Consider the following 8,629-nt stretch of genomic DNA (forward strand, 5'->3'; position numbering starts at 1 on the left):
TACACAACATCTAGCGATTTCTGTCCCGCTCGTATAATTCCTTGTAGTGCGTTGTTTCTTTTTTTCTCTCTTGGAGCCTAACTCACAATAAACTACGAATCAGTCTCCACACGTCAGCACTTGCATCGGCGGCTAACTTTTAATTCTGATCGACGATAAATCGACCGATGGTGCAAATCTTGAACATGTGACGACTGCTGGCAAGCCCTATGAAAATTAAACTAAACCTACACCAGACGTGTAAATGTGAAGTGTAAAGAAAGTACAAAACTGCGTGTATTTATGTCGATAAAAACCGTAGCTAATACGACAGATAATTGAATTGTGGTAGGGAGCTGTGTTGAGTGGAAAGGTACTGAACCATAATAAATTTGTTAAAGTTTCTAAAAATACTGATGAATTTATTTTTAACAGCCAAAAATGCAAGAATAACGTTAACAAATGGCCTCCAGAACTGAGAAGACTAAATTTCAATAGCACAACTGCTAGTAAAAACCTCAAAACGGCCACAATATAAAATCACTTCCTTTTAGTAAAGAATATTACATGAAGTAAAAATACATTTGCATTACAAACAGCGAAACTTATTATCTAATGAATATATCACCAATATCAACAATCGACTATTGGCAGGAATTATCTAAACGCTATTGCCTTCGAAGTAGCCAACATGAGTCACAAATGTGGTTTAACTTTATTATGATAGAGGCGGTGGCAGAGGCAACGCCAGTAGCAATAATTCCTCCTTCTCTACTAACATAGGACGGCGGTGGCCGCTATCACAGAACTAGAAACCTTCATTAAAAATTTCAAACATGGTACACAGGCATATTTAACTAGAACACAGTTAACAAGAGGTACAATCACCTATCCTGTAACACAGCCAAAACTCGATAGTTATTTAGTAAAAATTAAACACACCATAAATGCATAAAAGTACGAATGTTATGCAGGAAGCTTTGACTTAACTACGGGGGCATAAAATTTTCCTTTACTTTTTTTTATTAGTAGATGTCAGAGCTCTAGCTCTTGATATTAGCCAACAGGTAACTAAAGACATGCCCCAGAAGTAAGATAGATGAAACAATTTTCACTGTCTATATACCATTCGTAAATCAGAAGATTCTACACTACTGGCCATTAAAATTGCTACACCACGAAGATGACGTGCTGCAGACGCGAAATTTAACCGACAGAATGAAAATGCTGTGATATGCAAATGATTTGCTTTTCAGAGCATTCACACAAGGTTGGCCCCGGTGGCGACACCTACAACATGCTGACATGAAGAACATTTCCAACCGATTTCTCATACACAAACAGCAGTTGCGTTTGATAAAAGTCGGATTGTAGCCTGTCGCGATTGCGGTTTATCGTATTGCGACATTGGTCCTCGCGTTGGTCGAGATCCAATGACTGTTAGCAGAATATGGAATCGGTGGATTCAGGAGGGTAATACGGAACGCCGTGCTGGATCCCAACGGCCTCGTATCACTAGCAGTCGAGAGGACAGGCATCTTATCCGCATGGTTGTAACGGATCGTGCAGCCACGTCTCGATCCCTGAGTCAAAAGATGGGGACGATTGCAAGACGACAACCATCTGCACGAACAGTTCGACGATGTTTGCAGCAGCATGGACTATCAGCTCGGAGACCATGGCTGTAGTTATCCTTGACGCTGCATCACAGACAGGAGCGCCTGCGATGGTGTACTCTAGGACGAACCTGGGTGCACGAATGACAAAACGTCATTTTTTTCGGATGAATCCGCGTTCTATTCACAGCATCATGATGGTCGCATCCGTGTTCGGCGACATCGCGGTGAATGCACATTGGAAGCGTGTATTCGTCATCGCCATACTGGCGTATCACTCGGCGTGATGGTATGGAGTGCCATTGGTTACACGTCTCGGTCACCTCTTGTCCGCATTGACGCCGCTTTGAACAGTGGATGTTACTTTTCAGATGTGTTACGACCCGTGGCTCTACCCTTCATTCGATCCCTGCGAAAGCCTACATTTCACCTGGATAATGCACGACCGAATGTTGCAGGTCCTGTACGGGCCTTTTTGGATACTGAAAATAATCTCCAGCTGCCCTGGCCAGCACATTCTCCAGATATCTCACCAACTGAAAACGTCTGGTCAATGGTGGCCATGCAACTGGCTCGTCACAATACGCGAGTCACTACTCTTGATGAACTTCGGTATGGTGATGAAGCTGCATGGGCAGCTGTACCCGTACACGCCATCCAAGCTCTGTTTGACTCAATGCCCAGGCGTATCAAGGCCGTTATTATGGCCAGAGGTGGTTGTTCTGGGTACTGATTTATCAGGATCTATGCACCCAAATTGCGTGAAAATGTAATCACATGTCAGTTCTAGTATAATATATCTGTCCAATGAGTACCCGTTTATCATCTGCATTTCTTCTTGGTGTAGCAATTTTAATGGCGAGAAGTGTAAAATCCGTTTGGAATTTTGACAGCCACAACCCACAAACACTGATGGATCTGAACTCAAGTAGTACCAGGAAAAACCTTCATAAGTAACACATTTGTATGTATAACAACGGGCAACCAAGGTACGGATTCCAAATAGCCACAACGCGACACCGAGTGACGTGCACACTAATCGGATGCTCACCGTGATTTCTCATTAAATCGAGCGCCCACTGACAAACGCTCGCTTAGAGAGCGCCGAGAGAAAGGTGTAGAGAAGATTACTCGTAGTCGGAAACCCAAGGGTATCATCCAGCAGATACCACCGCCTCCAGTACTTGCAAATGTCAGACCGGACTCCAACTCAGTACTACAGTGGAGACAAATTGGTTGCAACTGGACTGATGACCATAGATGTTAAGTCTCATAGTGCTCAGAGCCATTTGGTTGCAACTTCAGTAGCAGAGGACACGCCGAATACTGTGCGTTCTGCCGACGTAGCCTTTAACGAGTCATGTTCACGTCAGCGACCAACACTCGGCCCCGCCAAACCCGCAGTGGGCAAAGGCACCACTCTTGCCAACGGTCCACGGCAGACACTTGGCCACAGCAACGCGCACCTCACTAGCGCTCTTCGCCGTCCGTGCCACTCTCTATTCTTCTCCAGGTCGCCGCAGCCCTTAACTACCTTCTACTCCAACCTGCCGTCTACCGACGACAGTAACGCTCCACGCGCTCTTGCTCCCAGAGGGAGCACGGCACACTAACTATAAGACCTACAACTCGTTAATGTGACATTTTTAGTGTTAAAAATGTTAATAACATATGTGTTCTAGTATCAAAGAGTAACTACATAATGTAAATACATTCTTTGTAACCATGGACATCTTATCTCACGAGGTTATAAAAGACTTGGTTCAAAGTACGACTACCACAGCGCCCCCCCCCCCCCCCCCTCTCTTATAGGTCCTCGTCCTCCATCGGCTCCTTCCCCCCCTCCCTTTGTATTTCCTCTCCTTCACCCCTTTTTATTTCCCATCATCTGCCCAGGTTCCCCCAACCTGCCCTCGGCTGTGGTATGTCATATTTGCCAACTTTTTAGTGCAGTGTTCAAGTGAATGTTCAATGTTGTTCGTCTTTCCAAAGTACTGCGAACAGAAATCATGCTCTCGCTGGGTGTGAATTTTATGTCTCTTGCGAACAGAAACCAGATTGTCGTCGTGTTTTTTAATTGTCTGTCTATTATATTACCTGTCTGCTTCATATGTATGTTATTAGCATCACCATCCCTTTGTTTCTAAGTTTAAGTTCCACCATTTTTTCCGCCATGCTACCATTTAAGTCTCCGATTTCATCGCCTGTTTTTATTATTTATTATCTTCCTCTTTTTAAAACAAATTCTGTAGGCTGAAGAGCGACATACTAAGCTGCTGCCAGCCTGCCCCCTTCGGGGGGAATCGAAACTCAATAAAGGAGAAAATAGAAAAAGAATCGACTACCACATTCGTCTCTGCTGTTGAAGAATAAAGCCTCTTGGCTGTTCTGACTCACTAAGTATTTCATAAACGCATTTTCTGTTACAATATGAGGTAAAAACTATATTCTTATTCAAAATCTCTCCACCACTGAGAAAACATTTAAGTAAACGTAATTATTTCAAGCGAGTTGTGTGGAAGACTGCCCATCTAGCTTTCTTTTGTCCTGATGGCATACACGTGACCATTACGTAGGATTAATTAAAATACACTACTGGCCATTAAAATTGCTACACCAAGAAGAAATGCAGATCATAAATTGGACAAATATATTATACTAGAACTGGCAACACGCTATTTGGGTGCATAGATCGTGAGAAATCAGTACCCAGATCAACCACCTCTGGCCGTAATAAAGGCTTTGATACGCCTGGGCATTGAGTCAAACAGAGCTTGGATGGCGTGTACAGGTACAGCTGCCCATGCAGCTGCAACACGGTACCACAGATCATCAAGAGTAGTGACTGACGTATTGTGACGAGCCAGTTGCTGGGCCACCATTGACCAGACATTTTCAATTGATGAGAGATCTGGAGAATGTGCTGGCCAGGGCAGCAGTCGAACATTTTCTGTATCCAGAAAGGTACGTACAAGACCTGCTACATGCGGTCGTGCATTATCCTGCTGAAATGTAGCGCTTCGCAGGGATCGAATGAAGGGTAGAGCCACGGGTAGTAACACATCTGAAATGTAACGTCCACTGTTCAAAGTGCCGTCAGTGCGAACAAGAGGTGACCGAGACGTGTAACCAATGGCACCCCATACCATCACACCGGGTGATACGCCAGTATGGCGATGACGAATACACGCTTCCAATGTGCGTTCACCGCGATGTCGCCAAACGCGGATGCGACCATCATGATGCTGTGAACAGAACGCGGATTCATCTGAAAAAACGACGTTTTGCCATTCGTGCACCCAGGTTCGTCTTTGAGTACACCATCGCAGGCGCTCCTGTCTGTGATGCAGCGTCAAGCGTAACCGCAGGCATGGTCTCGGAGCTGATGGTCCCACGCTGCTGCAAACGTCGTCGAACTGTTCGTGTACATGGTTTTTGTCTTCCAAACGTCCCCATTTGTTGACTCAGGGATCGAGACGTGGCTGCACGATCCGTTATAGCCATGCGGATAAGATGCCTGTACTCTCGACTGCTAGTGGTACGAGGCCGTTGGGATCCAGCACGGCGTTCCGTATTACCCTCCTGAATCCATCGATTCCATATTCTGCCAACAGTCATTGGATCTCGACCAACGCGAGCAGCAATGTCGCGATATGATAAATCGCAATCGCGATAGGTTACAATCCGACCTTTATCAAAGTCGGAAACGTGATGGTACGCATTTCTACTCCTTACACGAGGCATCACAACAACGTTTCACTAGGCAACGCCGGTCAACTGCTGTTTGTGTATGAGAAATCGGTTGGAAACTTTCCTCATGTCAGCACGTTGTAAGTGTCGCCACCGGGGCCAACCTTGTGCGAATGCTCTGAAAAGCTGATCATTTGCATATCACAGCATCTTCTTCCTGTCGGTTAAATTTCGCGTCTGTAGCACGTCATCTTTGTGGTGTGGCAATTTTAATAGTCGGTAGTGTATTAAACATTGGGTTTCGCTCTAAAATTAACATAATAAATATTTTGAATATTGATAATAATTTTCACACGTTAATATCTGAAAAGTTCATTTTATCAGAATTTTTACGGGATTGCAAGGATAGATTTACCTGCAGTAGGCAACAAGGCTTTGGTTTTCTTCACGTTAACTCTGAGTTTGGTATTAAATTTATTTTCGTCAAGAAAATGCTTAACCAAAATAAGCCACTGTGACACCAATGAAATGATTTATTGTGAGTACAAAGTTTTATGCTACGTCGGTGGTTACATCATCTCTCTCTCTTTTCAACAATTGGTTCAAATGGTTCAAATGGCTCTGAGCACTATGGGACTTAACTTCTAAGGTCATCAGTCCCCTAGAACTTAGAACTACTTAAACCTAACTAATCTAAGGACATCACACACATCCATGCCCGAGGCAGGATTCGAACCTGCGACCGTAGCGGTCGCGTGGTTCCAGACTGAAGCGCCTAGAAACGCTCGGCCACTTCGGCCGGCTTGCAACAATTGATTGAATGGGCAGTAAAAATAGTAGTTTCAAGCTGCTCTGACTTTCTTTGGGCTAGCCTCGAATTTGGGCAACGTAATTATACCATCAGAAGCAAAATTGTAGCCATTTTATCATACTCTGTTCATCATAAGAACTATCGTCGGAGTATATGTAAGCTGCTCTTACGAGCGTACATAATATACGCGATGCCAACAGTGTATTAAATATCCTTTACCTCTTTTCCAATAATCCCGTCCACATCTTACATGAAAATTAAAACATTTTATTTCCAAAGCTGAGGGAGAGAAGATAGAAACAGTGGAGTGCCTTACTATTTACACTACTGAAAATAATAACCAGTGCCTTTAGAACCAGTGAGTACCTTAATTAAAGAAGTAACATTTTGTTTTGGAAATAAAATAATACATTTTTAAAAAAGGGAATTCATCATGACGCTCCAGCAGTTAGTTAGTAACATGGACCTCGCGCAACCTTGAAGCAGCCCTGACTCTGTAAAGTGCAGAGGTGCCATCGGATTTCGGAAAGGATTGTCAACTGATTAAACTATAGTCACTTCTACAGATGAAATATTAGAATCAATAAATCAAAAGTTGTTACCACTTGGAATATTCTGTGCTCTCGCTAAAGCTTTTGATTGTATTAGGAATGAATCCTTATACAAAAGTTAAAATGTTATGGGATAACAGGAGTAGTAGGCTCATGGTTCTCATCCTACACTTTTAATAGAAAACGGTGTGTGTCTGTATCAGGCTTACCACATAACAATAGTCATTTAAAATATGAAACCATCAGACAAGGGGTGCCCCAGGGCTCTATTTTAGGTCCCTTGTTGTTCCTATTATGTATTAATGACCTTCAATACGCAGTGCACAAAATACAAATTTTGTCTTATTTGCAGATGATACAAATACTGATATAAAAAACAGTACCCGTGGTCTCACTGAGGAATCAGCTAATGAAATATTTGTAAGTATCAATGGGTGGTTCACACCAAATGGATTGTCACTGATATCTGACAAGACCCAGCACATACAGTTTAGTACCTCACAAAGAATACTGGACCATATAAGTATAATGTACGCTAACAATGAAATTAAAGCTGTAGACAGCGTCAAATTTTTAGGGCTACAAATTGACCACAACCTAAATTGGAAAACTCACACACTAGACATAATGAAACGCCTTAGTTCAGCTACATTTTCAGTGCGCATGATAGCAGAAACAGGTGATTTAACAATGAAGAAGTTAGTTTATTCGGCCTACTTCCATCCACTAATGAGTTATGGAGTCATCTTTTCGGGAAACTCCTCTTACAAAGAGAACATTTTCAAATTTCAGAAACGAGTCATTAGAATTACATCTGGTGTCAGTCCTAGATCATCATGCAGAGACCTCTTTAAGAAACTTGGTATTCTAACTACTACTTCTCATTACATATACTCACTGATATCCTAGCTTAACATTAGTACAAAAAGGAGTCAAATACATCGGTATTCATATATTCAGTAACTTATCAGAGCACATCAAAGGTCTTGTAGGTGATAAAGATAGGTTTCAGAGTGAATTAAATAACTTCCTGTTGGCCAACTCCTTCTACTCCATTGATGAATATCTTTACAAGGATTATAACTCATAACTCTGTCTGCGTGAGAATTGTACAACATCCATGTATCTGAGAAAAAAAAAACCTTTGACTCTCTCCACATCCAGGGACTCCTCTCCGAGGGATCCATGGAAAACGATAAATGTAATGTAGATGGAAGTGTTTGATGGTCTGTATCATACCTGCTTTATGTCACTTGCCCCTGTTAGGATTCCGCAATTTGGTCGCACTTACCTCAATATTAAACAGATTGTAGAGCTTCAAAATGGAAGCAATAATTACGTAAGCATTTGAATTCTCACGTAGGGACCTTGATACTCACATCTTATATCCGGAGAGCTGGAAACCTTGAGACACGTGTTTTGTTCCTGCCGCGACAAGCAAACTTCGTCGTTGGCGCTAATGCGAGGTGCTTGACATGTGCAGATGCCGGCAGCACAGTAGCAGTTGACCACTGTCCCTGCACACAACCAAATATGACATGTCATCTTAATGCAAAGAAATAAAGAGTTTAAAAGGTTAATCAACTGAAATAAATAGCCACTTAGTCATTGACATGTGTAGCCGACAAAGGACCTACGTTGTGCACACTGGCTATTTGAATATGCATATTTTTAAATAAGTTAACTAATAATCTCAATAATTTCTGGTGGTGCACTATTTACTCTTTATTCATATTATGACAGATACTCTCTCTCAAAATACCATTAAGAGTAACATTCGAATAAGAAACCTATAATGTACCATTTAAGAATTATTTCTGAATGGTATAAAATTTCAGTATGAAACTGTCGTTTTATACAAATTGGACAGTTGAGAGGCTTCCTTTACCAGGATGCAGATTATCTGGTTCTTTTCCAAGGAGTTCCTTGCGGGGTTGGGGGAGTGGCTATATGTGTAAATGCCAGTATTCCATTTGAGTCCA

The 8,629-nt window shown here is 42.4% G+C and overlaps 1 protein-coding gene across 1 annotated transcript in view; it reads right to left on the bottom strand.

The window, feature by feature from the left end:
• Positions 1 to 8,158, bottom strand: part of LOC124625401 (coagulation factor IX-like) — a 233,459-nt gene extending 225,301 nt beyond the window's left edge. Inside the window, exon 1 of the mRNA XM_047149168.1 lies at positions 8,027 to 8,158. The gene's annotated coding sequence lies outside the window, so the exon portion shown is untranslated. The remainder of the gene's footprint in view (positions 1 to 8,026) is intronic.
• Between the last annotated feature and the right edge of the window lie 471 nt (positions 8,159 to 8,629).

The sequence above is a fragment of the Schistocerca americana genome, chromosome 1 (assembly GCF_021461395.2).
Source record: "Schistocerca americana isolate TAMUIC-IGC-003095 chromosome 1, iqSchAmer2.1, whole genome shotgun sequence".
Taxonomy (NCBI): Eukaryota; Metazoa; Arthropoda; class Insecta; order Orthoptera; family Acrididae; genus Schistocerca; species Schistocerca americana.